Source organism: Microcebus murinus, chromosome 3 (genome assembly GCF_040939455.1).
Source record: "Microcebus murinus isolate Inina chromosome 3, M.murinus_Inina_mat1.0, whole genome shotgun sequence".
NCBI classification, from domain to species: Eukaryota; Metazoa; Chordata; class Mammalia; order Primates; family Cheirogaleidae; genus Microcebus; species Microcebus murinus.
The window spans coordinates 50,237,615-50,250,761 of record NC_134106.1 but is presented as its reverse complement, the minus strand read 5'-3'; the positions used below and the strand labels follow the sequence as shown (position 1 = coordinate 50,250,761).

Genomic DNA, 13,147 nt, shown 5'->3' with positions numbered 1-13,147 from the left:
ATTTTTTTTTCTTTTTAGGACTTATACTGGAAAAAAAATTACAGCGGATAGGCAGCGAGTTGTTGGGGATTATAAAGAAGAATAGCGGATGGTATTTTTCCTCAAGGGCTTACAGTCTTTGATATTCTTCATTCAATTCAACAAATATCTACCCTGTGCCAGCTGCTTCTCGAGGTAGTGGCACATAAACTAATAAGACAAAAATCTGTCTTCATGTGTCCTAATAAAATATTTTATTACTTTATTGTTATAAAGAAAATAAGGTAGTGGGGTAGAAAGTGACTGAGTCAAGGCACCAAAACAAAAATAAAATAGTGACTGAGGGAGAGGAAATGCTCTGAGGAGGTGATATTCGAGCTGAGTCCTAAGTGATGTGAAGGGCATCCACTGGGACATTCGGTGAAAGAACATTCTGGTGAGAGCAACAGCAGGCACCAAGTCCTTGATGTAGGAAAGAGCTTCTTTGAGGCCTAAAAGGAGGCCATTCGGACTAGAGTGAACTGAGTGAGGTTGAAGAGGTTAGCAGGGGCAAGATCATGTATTAACAGGACCTTGTAGGCCATAGCACAAAAGATGGATTTTATTTTAGTTGCATATGGAAAGCACTTGGAGAGTTTCAAGCACATACTTGATTTATGGTTACATTTTGAGATGTTTACTCTGGCTGATATGTTATACTATCAGTATACACTAACTAGGGGCAAGAGAAAAGGCAGAGCATTCGGGAGGCTGCTGCCATAGTCTAAATGAGCAGTACTGGTGGTTTGGACTACTAGTGTTTTATCAGAGGAGATGGTGAAAAGAGGTCAGAGTTAGTGAGATATTTGGGTGACAGAGTCATAAGGACTTGCTGATGGATTGGATGCAGGTGGGAGGGGGGAAAAATGAATCCGGGATAACTCCCACATTTTTGGCCTGAGCAACCAAGTAATGAAGAAGGCTGGGTAATGAGCAAGGGGTTTGAGAGGGAAAACCACAAGTTGTGTTTTAGACATGTGAAGTTACAGATGACTATTAGACATCCCAGTAGACAGCTGGATATACAGAACTAAAGCTAAAGGGAGAGATCAGAACTAGAAATAAAGACTTGGGAGTCAGGGCCGATCACGGTGGCTCACGCCTGTAATCGTAACCCTATGGGAAGCGTAGGCAGGTGGATCATTTGAGCTCAGGAGTTCGAGCCCAGCCTGAGTAAGAGCGAGACTCCATCTCTACCAAAAATAGAAGAAATTAGCCGGGCATGGTGGCGCAAGCCTGTAGTCCCAGCTACTTGGGAGACTGAGGCAGGAGGATCGCTTGAGCCCAGCAGTTTGAAGTTGCTGTGAGCTAGGCTGATACCACAGCATTCTAGCCAGGGCAACAGAGTGAGACTCTGTCTCAAAAAAAACCCCAAAAAATCTTGGGAGTCAGAATCATCTTGTTTAAGATAATACCACCTAAACAAAGAGCAAAGATTTAGGAGGATGATAAGGGAGGCCCTAGGATCCTCCAAGACGTAGAGAACTGGTATAGAAGAAAGAGCTGCCAATGAAGTAGGAGGAAAACCAAGAGAGAGTGGTCTCCCAGAGAGGGTTTCAAAAACAATGGAGTGGTCAGCTGTTTTAAATGATGCTGAGAGGTTGAAAAAGGTGAAAATAAAGAAATGACCTTGAATTTGGCAAGATGGAGGACATTAGAGACCATAATAAGAACTGGAGGTCGGGTGTGGTGGTTCATGCCTGTAATCCTAGCATTGTGGGATGCAAAGGTGGAAGGATCACTTTGATCTCAGAAGTTCAAGACCAGCCTGTGCAAGATTGAGACCCCGTCTCTACTAAAAATAATAGAAAAAAATTAGCCGAGTGACTAAAAATAGGAAAAATTCGCCAGGTGTGGTGGCGTACACCTGTGGTCCCAGCTACTTGGGAGGTTGAGGCAGGAGAATTACTTGAGCCAGGAGTTTGAGGTTGCTGTGAGTTACAATAACACCAGCAGCACTCTAGCCTGGGTGACAAAGCAAGACTGTCTTCAAAAAAAGAAAAAAAAAAAAAAAGAACCATGTCGGTAGAATGGTGAAGATGAAAGCTGAATTGGAGCAGGTTGAGAAGAGACTGATGGAAATAGTCAGCGTAGACAACTCTTTGAAGAGTGTTAAAGGAAACAGACAAATGAGGCAATAGCTGGAGGAGGATGTGGATTTGCATAAAGCAAAGGGCTGTCACTCACAACCTCAATCCCAACAGGTTAACACAAAGTTTATCACTTGACTCACAGTCCATTGTGAGTTGGATGGCTTTCCTCCAGCACTGACCCGAGTGCCTTCCATATCGTAGCACCAATATGTAGCCTTCACAGTCACCTTGGCAAAGGAAAAAGAGTAGAGGTTCACAAAAGAGAGTATGGGTCAGGCCTAAAAGTGGAATACCTTCCGGTCACAGTCTGCCTTCCACAGGATCCCCACAGAGGGACTGAGAAATGTAATTTAGCTGTGTGAGAGAAAAATGGATATCAGTGAGCACTAGCAATCTCTGGCACAGAAGTTTTATTTCATCTTCAGAGGTTGGTGTTAAAGCATATATGCGTAAACATGGATTAACTCAGTAGTGGAGTAGAAATTGGTAGAGAGAAAGGGAGTAATTACCTGAGTGAGGAAGGGAGAAGGGCTGCAATCCAGAGCACAGGCGGTGGGGCTGAGCCATAGTTTGGAATGGGGGTGCTTCTGTGGTAACTAAAAGGAAGGCAGAGGCTGGGCCCAGTGTCTCACACATGTAATCCTAGCACTTTGGGAGGCCAAGATGGGAGGTTCTCTTGAGGTCAGGAGTTAGAAACCAGCCTGAATAAGAGCGAGACCCCATCTCTACTAAAAATAGAAAAATTAGCTGGGCATGGTGGCGAATGCCTGTAGTCCCAGCTACTTGAGAGGCTGAGGCAAGAGGATCACTTGAGCCCAGGAGTCTGAGGTTGCAGTGAGATATAGTGACGCCACTGCACTCCAGCCTGGGCAACAAAGGAAGACCCTGCCTCAAAAAAAAAAGTAGAAGGAGGGCAGAGAACATACAGAGAGCATGGTGGATTTGATGATGCAAAGACAAGTTAATCAGTCAAATTTCCTTTTTTTTTTTTTTAGTGAAGTAAAGTTAAACTGAGAGTAGAGGGCAAAGAGTGAATGGAAGGGTTGAGGAAGAGAAGAAAACTGAAAACATAATAAACATAGTCTGAGAGTGGAACTTTAGAAAGTATATCTGGCTGTACTGAATGTCCATTTGAGATTTGTGGTCACAAATGTAATGTCAGACCAATAAAGAGTATTTCTGATATGGTTTTTAGCCCATAGATATCAATGGGCACTATTATCCTGAAAAAGAAGATAACTAAGAAAATTTAAATCTAAATGGAAATGTGTGGGAGGGATGCATAATACCTCCCAACTCTTGCACAGTCCCTGGGTGATCTCACCCATTTTCATTGGTTTCCTGTTGTCCCAGAATCACATACCTAGCCCATATCTTTCCCTGGGCCTCAGACCTATATGTCCAGTTGTCTGCTAGACACTTGGCAGGAGACACATAGGCATTCCAAACTGTATGCACCCACTATCTTCTCTCCCAGGTTACTCTTCCTCCCATATTCTGTGTACTATCATCTGTCCAGACCTAAGCTAGACACTTGGGAACCATCTTTGACTTTCTAATCATCCCCCATCTACCCCACAACATTAAATCACCATATCCTGTTGATTTTACCAATCAAATACAAATCCATCCCTTCTCCATTTTGACTGCCACTGTCCTTGTTCAAATCTTCATCATATCTCATATCTCTGAACTACTGTAATGGTTTCCTAACTATTGTGTCTATCTACACGTTTGTCCCCTTTAAAAACCATTCAAACCTGTTGCTGCTTGAGTCATCTGTATTAATGCACATCAGACCATACCACTTTTGTGCTTTAAAATCATCGGTTGCTCTCATTACCATTGGATCCAGACTCGTACATGGCATCCAAATTCCTCCATAATATGACCACCGCCTTTCTTCAGCCTCATCTTCTGCACTCCTTGTCTTATACTTTACACCTCATGGAACTGCTTTATTTATTTATTTATTTTTTGGAACTGGTTTAGAGTGCCTAGTATCTATAAATGATGTGTATTTTTTGTCTTTCTGCCTTTGTTCATGCTTTTCCCTCTGCCTATAATGCTCCTCCCCAGAGTCATGCCTTGTTCAAAGATTGAAAGATTCAATATTGTAAGTTACCAGTTCTCCCCAAATTAATCTGTAGATTTAATGAATCCCAATTGAAACTCTAGCATATATTTTATGGATATTCACAAGGTAATTCTTAAATGTATATAGAAATGCAGAGGTCCTAAAATAAGCAAGGAAACATTGAAGAATAAAACAACATATACTACCATATATCCAAATTTATTATAAAACTACAAAAATTAAGATAGTGTGGTATTGGCACAAGGTTAGAACAATAGGCTTAATTGACAAATTCCATTTGTATCCATTGACAAATAGAACAATGGGCTGAATTAGAAAATCCAGAAAGAGACCCATACATATATAGTCACTTGTTTATAAGTCTCTACCGCAATTCTTTGGAGAGAAAGGAGGTCTTTTCAATAACTGGTGCTGGGACAAATTTGATATCTATATGGAAAATAATGAAATCTGACTCCAACCTCATATCATACCCCAAATATTATTTTAAATAGTTCATCATAGACCTAAATGTGAAAATAATAAAACTTGTGTGGGAGAATGCCTTCATACCCTTGGGACAGGCAAAGAATTCTTGAACATTACACAAAAACATTATCAAAGAAAAGAATTTGAACTTAATTAAAATTAAGTTAAAAACTCCACTAGGATAGTGAAAGGGCAAGCCACATATTATTGCAGAAGATACTTGGAATACATACATCTAATAAGAACTCTGGCATCCATGGAAATACTCTGGTCAGAGCTTCCTTCTAGCGAGGATCCGCCTTATCTTTCATGCCAAGGCCACATATTTCCTTAGAAGCACCTAGCCAATTATAAGCATAGTGGTGATACAAGGGCTATCTCTGGCCAGCATAGGACTTCTCTATGTGCAGTGTTTGTGGCAGAGCTCCCCATTGGGCTTGCTGAGACTTCCTCAAAGATGCATTCCAGTCTGATCCTCTTTCTACCAAATTCTCCTTCCTTCCCCCTTTCTTTTCATAGGTATCAGGCCTGCATCTTAAGATTTTCTTACCTGTAACTTTTTTCTTTCCCCTTTATCTTTCATAGATGTTACCTTCAATAAATCTCTTGCACTGCTAACTTCATATTGGCACCTACTTCCCAGAGGACCCAACTGATATATTTATATCCAGAATATATAAATAATGTCTACAAATCAATAAGAAAAAGATACATAATCCAATTTTTTAAATGGGAAGAACACTCAAACGGGTACTCTGCAAAGGGGTATAACCAAATGACTAATAAACCTATAAAAAGGTGCTCAGCATCACTAGTTATTAGGGAAATGTACATAAAAACCACAATGAGATATTGTTATACCTCCATAAGAATGACTAAAATTAAAAGGATAATACCAAAGGTTGGTGAGGCTGTGAAACAAATGGAATTCCCTTAAATTTTTTTGTGGGGGTATAATTTGGTAAAACAACCTTGGAAAACTGGAAGTATCTACTAAAGCTAATGTATAAATACCCTATGATCCAGCAGTACTGCTCTTGGATATATACACAACAGAAATAAGTCCTTGTATCCACCAAAATATGGACAAGAATGTTCAACACACCTTTATTCATATTACCCCAAAATTAGAAACAACTCATATATTTGTCAACAGTAGACTGGATAAACTGTTATATATTCATACAAAGGATTTCACCCCAATAATGAAAAAGAATATACTATTGCTGTACAATATGGATGAAACTCATAACGTTAAGTGAAAAATCCATACACAAAAAGTATTATATATACTGTATGAATTGATTTATATCAAGTTCAAAAACAGATAAAACTGTTACCGTAACATAGGTCAGAATATTGGGTACCTTTTGGGGGTGGACATTGACTAGAAGCAGGCCTGAGGGAGTCTTCTGAGTTGCTGGAAATGTTCTATATCTTGATTGGGGTGGTGGGTTACAAAGACTCTCTCTTTTGCCAAACTCTAGGGGTTTGAGCCCTTGTCTCCGCTAGGCCTCAACCTTGGCGTATAAATACTACAGAGTCTGAACACAAATATTTTCATCCCTCCCAAAACACACACACACACTAGAACAAACACTAGCACATTGCTAGGTGACTTCAGCCACCTTAAGTACCTACCTGGGAAAGTTCAAGGCTGTCAAAAGAATGTATGTTTGTTCTAGTTCCAAGACTAGGGGGGACCACAATGTTTGATTTTATTCTGAAACTTTGTTGTAACTACATCTGTTCAGTGTAATGACAGGTGTCTCTTGTTTTTCCAACAAAAAAATCTCTTATGGAGCAATTTTACTTCTTATCTCTCATTCTTTTCCATATTCTGAAATCACAGATCTGGAACACATCTACTTGCTAATCAGAGTTGTTTGTTCCTTGAAGGGTTGTGACTTTTTGATTGCTGCATAATTTAAAAAAAAAAAAAAGGATTTCATATGTATACGGTATGTTCTTTAATATCAGGAGTAGTGATTCTCTGCCTTTTCAGATCAGTGCCTACTGTTGTATAACATATATTTGTAACATCACCTTAATTAGCCTGAAGTGAAATTTATAGATGTGATCTACATTACATGAATATATTCAAACAAAAATAATGCTCTAACAGCAATATCAAGGAAAAATTTTTTTTTTTTTTTTTTTTTTTTTTTTGAGACAGAGTCTCACTTTGTTGTCCAGGCTAGAGTGAGTGCCGTGGCGTCAGCCTAGCTCACAGCAACCTCAAACTCCTGGGCTCAAGCGATCCTCCTGCCTCAGCCTCCCGAGTAGCTGGGACTACAGGCATGCGCCACCATGCCCGGCTAATTTTTTTTTTTATATATATATCAGTTGGCCAATTAATTTCTTTCTATTTATAGTAGAGACGGGGTCTCGCTCTTGCTCAGGCTGGTTTTGAACTCCTGACCTTGAGCAATCCGCCCGCCTCGGCCTCCCACGAGCTCGGATTACAGGCGTGAGCCACAGCGCCCGGCCTCAAGGAAAAATTTTTAAAAACAATTTGTAAAACAAAAACAAAAACATTTACTATGTAAATGCTTGGGCAGGACTACATTAAAAGATATCATGAAGTTGTCAGATGTTTGCACCTATACATAGAATCACTGTGAACGCAAGTGCTATAAATACAGCTTGGTACTACGGTACTACTGTGTAGAATTGGTGAGCTGTCAGACCTGCAACTTTCCAACTTTTAAACAATTTTTGAATAAAACAATCTGCCCTCCATTAATGCAATATTTGCATTCCTTCGGAATTCAGTGTATGTTAAAACCACACAAAAAATATTTTGTGTTTATGTATAAAAAGGAGTTGTGTCTTAGGCTTATATTGTTATAATAGGTTTTTCACTTACACAAATATGAATGGTGGGACTTTGGAAAATCATGATGGTGGGGGACAAGTCTTGGTTGTGCTGGACTGTCCCTTGCAGGGCATCCAGCATCCCTTATCACCCCAACAATGAATGCTAATAGTGTTCCCAAATCATTGTGACAACTAACAGTTTGGTCATAGATTTCCAAAACATCCCTGATGGGGTTTGAAACAGAAGTTCTTAAATTTTGGTGGTCATAAGAATCACTTGGGGAGCTTGTGTGGAATGCAGATTCCTTGGCCCTGCTCTCAGAAATTCTGATTCAGTAAGTAGAAGAGCCCTGAAATCTACATTTCTTAGTGACTACCCTAGGAGTTGAGTCCCTCAGAACTTACTTTGACAAGCTTTGATGTATTTATTTATTTATTTTTTGTAGCAACAGAGTCTCACTATGTTGCCCAGGCTGGTCTTGAGTTCCTGGCCTCAAGCAATCCTCCTGCCTCAGCCTCCCAAAGTGCTGGGATTACAGGTGTGATCCACCTCACCCAGCAAGTATTGCTTGAGACAACAGCCATGCCACTCAGTTTACCGTGTTCCACTTAAGAATCACAGCAGACAGCCGGGCGCAGTGGCTCATACCTGTAATCCTAGCACTCTGGGAGGCCGAGGTGGGCAGATTGCTCAAGGTCAGGAGTTCGAAACCAGCCTGAGCAAGAGTGAGACCCTGTCTCTACTGTAAATAGAAAGAAATTAATTGGCCAACAAATATATATAGAAAAAATTAGCCGGGCATGGTGGCACATGCCTATAGTCCCAGCTACTCGGGAGGCTGAGGCAGTAGGATCACTTGAGCCCAGGAATTTGAGGTTGCTGTGAGCTAGGCTGACACCACAGCACTCACTCTAGCCTGAGCAACAAAGTGAAACTCTGTCTCAAAAAAAAAAAATTAGAATCTCAGCAGAGACCAATTTACTCTTAAGAACCTTTATATTTAGAAATATTCATTTACTATATTTATGTTTTAAGACTATAAAATTGCAGTAGTAGTGCTGACAGTAATTTTATTGTTATCACTTTATGACACTAACAAAAATTCCATTAGTTGAGAATTATAATAATACTGTTGTGTATATTTTTGTTACTCTAATACTTATATAACAGAAATAAGTTTTAAAACACAAGTGGTAATAGGGGTCATGTGGGGAAATAGGTGAGTGTCAGAAAAACAATGGATAGTGTTAGGTGAAGTTAGGAAAAGTATTTAGAAGTGAGAGGGGAGCCTCAGGTTAATTGTAGCCTACCAAGGAGTTCAAATGGACAACAGTGCAAAAAGGAAATGGCATGCTACCTTGCCTTACATCCTACCCACATGACATCTCTTTTTCACTACATGTTGAGAACTGAGCACAGCTCTGGAGTTTGATCAGAAGCCTTTTTTTTTTTTTTTTTTTTTTTTTTTTTTTGTGAGCAGAATATGTAACTCCTTTAATTAGGCCTAGGATATTCCTTTCCTAGTGCAGATTGTTTAGGGAGAAGCTGCTTGGTGAATCAGGAGTCAGGAAAAGTGAGTAAAAGTCTTGAATAATATTTATTGGAAGCTGTGAAAGAGAATTTGAATCTTAGCTCGGCTGAGATTACTAACTGTGGCCAAGTCACTTGGACACTAACATTGGCCAAGTCACTTAACCTCTCGTACCTATTTGCTCATCTGGGTATTACGTGTGGGTAATGATATAGTACCTACCTCACAGGCTTGTTGTGAGGACTAAATGAGGTCACTAATGTAAAGTGCCTGACACAATGAAGGCATTCAAAAATATTAGCAGTTTTTTTTCCTGTTTTATTATAAAAATTTTGAAATATACAGCCAAGTTGAAAAATTTTTTCTGGGAACTTGTATACCCATCAAGTAGATCCTACCACTAGTATTTTAACTACCCTTGCCTTATCACCTACCTGATCATTTTTCCATCCCTCTCTCTATCCATTTAGATATCTGATTTTTTGAAAATGTATTTCAGGCCAAGTGTAGTGGTTCACACTTACAATCCCAGCACTTTGGGAAATCATGGCAGGAGGATTGCTTGAGGCTAGGAGTTTGAGACTAGCCTGAGCAACATAGTAAGACCCCATCTCTACAAAAAATAATGAAAACTAGCCAGGCAGGGTGGCACTCACCTATAGTCTCAGCTACTCAGGAGGCTGAGGTGAGAGGATGGCTTGAGCCCAGGAGTTCAAGGTTACAGTGAGTTATGATTGTGCCACTGCACAATAACCTGGGCCACAGAACAAGACCCCATCTCTAAAAAAAAGGAAAAAAAGTATTTCAAAATAAATTGTAGACACTGGTATACTTCCTCCTAAATACTCATGCAGAGTGTATAAGCAGTTATTCTTACACATCTCTCATAACCGAAATGATCCTGTTCATCAGATTCTCAGTGTATTTTTCCCTCAGAGAATTCTAAATAAACAGCCATATTTCCTCCCTTTGATACCCTCTTTATCTGAATTACCTTTCCTCTGCTAACATAGTTTGTTCGGATATTTTACATCAATTGAGACCATAAAGTCATTTTACAAAAACATTAAGCTTTATGGAGACTACACCCTAGGCCCAGTTCAAGTACCACAAGTCACTGCCCGCCTGGCTGTAGTGAAGGAGGTGTTCCTTGCACCTCTAAGGACAAGTAGCTGCAACAGCTGGACTCAGCAGTGGCCAGCCCCCACCCCTCCTCTGCTGTTACTTACTACATGAGTATTGTTTTAGATCCCTGAAATTTACATCCAAGAGGTTATAAAAGACAAAAGGAAAAGGAAAAAAAAAAAAAAACACCTTGTAAAGAATGAGGATTAGGATCTGTAAATTAGTTTTTAACAGCCTAGAATTGTTTCCACTTTCTTCATCATGCTGAAGCATTATTTGAGAATGGCTGCAATGCTTGCTGAAGGAGGTAATATTTAATCAGGATGAATGCCATTTACTTAAGTGGAGAGGAAGGGAGGGAAAGAAAGAAAATGTGAGCGCTGGGGAGACCAGGACAATCAAAGCAGAGGGTGTGTGCTAACTGACTTGTCTTCTTTTTCTGTGAAATTGTAGCCTGATATGTGGTTGCTCAGCTGTACTATATCTCCCAGCCTTTGTTGAGTAGAGAGGAGCACTCACTCCTAGGCAGAGCCTTTAAGATGGTGGGCCTGCTTCCCTTTTGCCTTCCTGGGGACTAAAAAGATGTCCTATGATACAGATTCAGTTGTACTGTTGAGGACAATGTCCTGGAGGTTATGAATGAGAAACAAGATGGAAGGAATCTGAATGATTGCATGGAGCAGTCTGGAACTCAGACAATTAAAGAAATTAATTTCTTTCTTTTTTGAGCCATTGAATTTGGGTCTCTTTGTTTTGGCAGCTAATGTTACATTAACTAATATGGGTATATATTAAGAAACAGAGGGATATAAGGTTAAAATCTGGTAATGGAGGGGTTAGAATGCTGGGAGTATTAGTTTGGTTTTATCTCGTAAGTAATGGAGGAATGTTGCCAGTGTTACACTTGTGGTGATGGAGCTGTGTTTCAGGGACATCAGACTGGTAGCAGATAAAGCCTCCACTAAGACATTGTTGCAGTGAAACAAATCTGAGCCTTAAAGAAACCAGGATATTGAGCATGGAAATGAAATAAAATGAAGAGGAAGGAAAACAATCAAGTGATATTACAAATAGAAGTTATATTAATGGGTACGATGTGCATTAACATAGAAGAAATAAGACGTAGTGTTTAATAGATCTGAATGACTATAGTTATTCTGCTGAATGACTATAGTTAACATTAATTTACTGCACATTTCAAAATAGCTAGAAGAGAATAATTTGAATGTGCCTTAGCATTAAAAAAAGGATAAATATTTAAGGTGATAGATATCCCAGTTACCCTGATTTGGTCTTTACACATTATATGAATGTGTCAAATTATCATGTGTACCTCGTAAATATGTATACCTATTATGTATCAATTTAAAAAACCCTCAAAAAAAAGTTATATGCTTTGGTGACCAACTAGATAAAGGGTATTAAGGAGAACCGGGAATCAAAGAAATGTCCCAGGTTTCTAATCTTAAAAACCGCTGATAAAATAGGAATTGCTGTCGGGATAATGGAATTATGTATTCATAGTTTGGGGTTTGGCAACAGACCTACATTCTGTCATCATCAGTTTTGCCTTTTCTCCCTCCTGTCCAACTCAAGTCCACATGCCACCATTTTAAAAGCAGACTTTAGGAGGAAAGGACAGTCCCTAAAACTACAGCTCCGAGGAAACCTGCCCCACTCACCTATTTTCATTTAAGGAACTGAAACATAAGGTTAGTGAACACCCAGAGGAAGGAAATCTTAGTACATTAAAACTTCAAAAAGCATTAATAAAATATTCATTCTTAAAAAGCTTCTCTCATTTTAATCTTTATATTATGTACGCCCCATAGTATTGTATGCTGGTTTTGCGTGTATATCACTGTTTGGAAGTATGACAGTACACTAACTTGGTTTCTGTAATAGTAGTAATATCTGATGTTTCATAAACATGAGATCCAATAATTGTTCAGATTTAGAATTAGCATTTTTCAGAACTGGTAATAAAATCATCATCACCGTCAAGTCATATGATGACTCTGATATGTCTCAACAGAAGATAGTTAAATTTTCAGTTGGGAAGGAACACTATAGATCTTTTAGTACATCACCCTCATTTAGTACATTCCCTCATAAGGGAAAATAGACACAGACCATTTAAGTCCTTTTCTCTGTTCATACACCTACTTGCTGAGTTGAGACTTGAAACCAGACCTCCAGATTCTTGGTTTGGATCTTTTCCACTATATCACATTGCATTTCAAAATATGACTTAAGACATACAGCAATATAAAAGTTTCATTTGCTAACTAGCAGCCATAATTTTACTAATAAAAATACTAACATATGAAGGCTTAGCTTAGATACAGGCTCTGTATCTTTTAAGACTCTCATGCTCTTTACCCAAAAATTCTCAATTCAATACCTCTGTGGGAAATAAAAATCAGAACTTTTACTTCTCTAATAAAGGCACTGACTTTGTTTAGCCTTTTTTTTTTTTTTTTGAGATAGTCTCGCTTGGTCACCCCGCCTGGCTAAAGTGCAGTGGCATCATTGTAGCTCACCACAACCTCTCCTGCCTCAGCCTCCCAAGTAGCTGGGACTATAGGCATGTGCCATGACTCCTGGCTAGTATTTCTATTTTTTGTAGAGATAGAATCTCACTCTTGCTCAGGGTGGTCTCAAATTTCTCATCTCAAGCAATCCTCCTGCTTCAGCCTCAGAGAGTGGTAGGATTATAGGCGTGAGCCACCGTGCCCACCCCAAGTTCTTTTTTTTTTTTTTTTTTTTTTTTTTGAGACAGAGTCTTGCTTTGTTGCCCAGGCTAGAGTGAGTGCCGTGGCGTCAGCCTAGCTCACAGCAACCTCAAACTCCTGGGCTTGAGTGATCCTTCTGCCTCAGCCTCCCGAGTAGCTGGGACTACAGGCATGCGCCACCATGCCTGGCTAATTTTTTTTATATATATATCAGTTGGCCAATTAATTTCTTTCTATTTATAGTAGAGACGGGTCTCG

General features: G+C 39.5%; 1 long non-coding RNA gene across 1 annotated transcript in view; it reads right to left on the bottom strand.

Moving 5' to 3' along the window:
• Positions 1-9,691: 9,691 nt before the first annotated feature.
• LOC142870038 (uncharacterized) overlaps positions 9,692-13,147 on the bottom strand; it is a 46,018-nt gene continuing 42,562 nt past the window's right edge. Inside the window, exon 3 of the long non-coding RNA XR_012918565.1 lies at positions 9,692-9,809. This is a non-coding gene — a long non-coding RNA (uncharacterized LOC142870038). The remainder of the gene's footprint in view (positions 9,810-13,147) is intronic.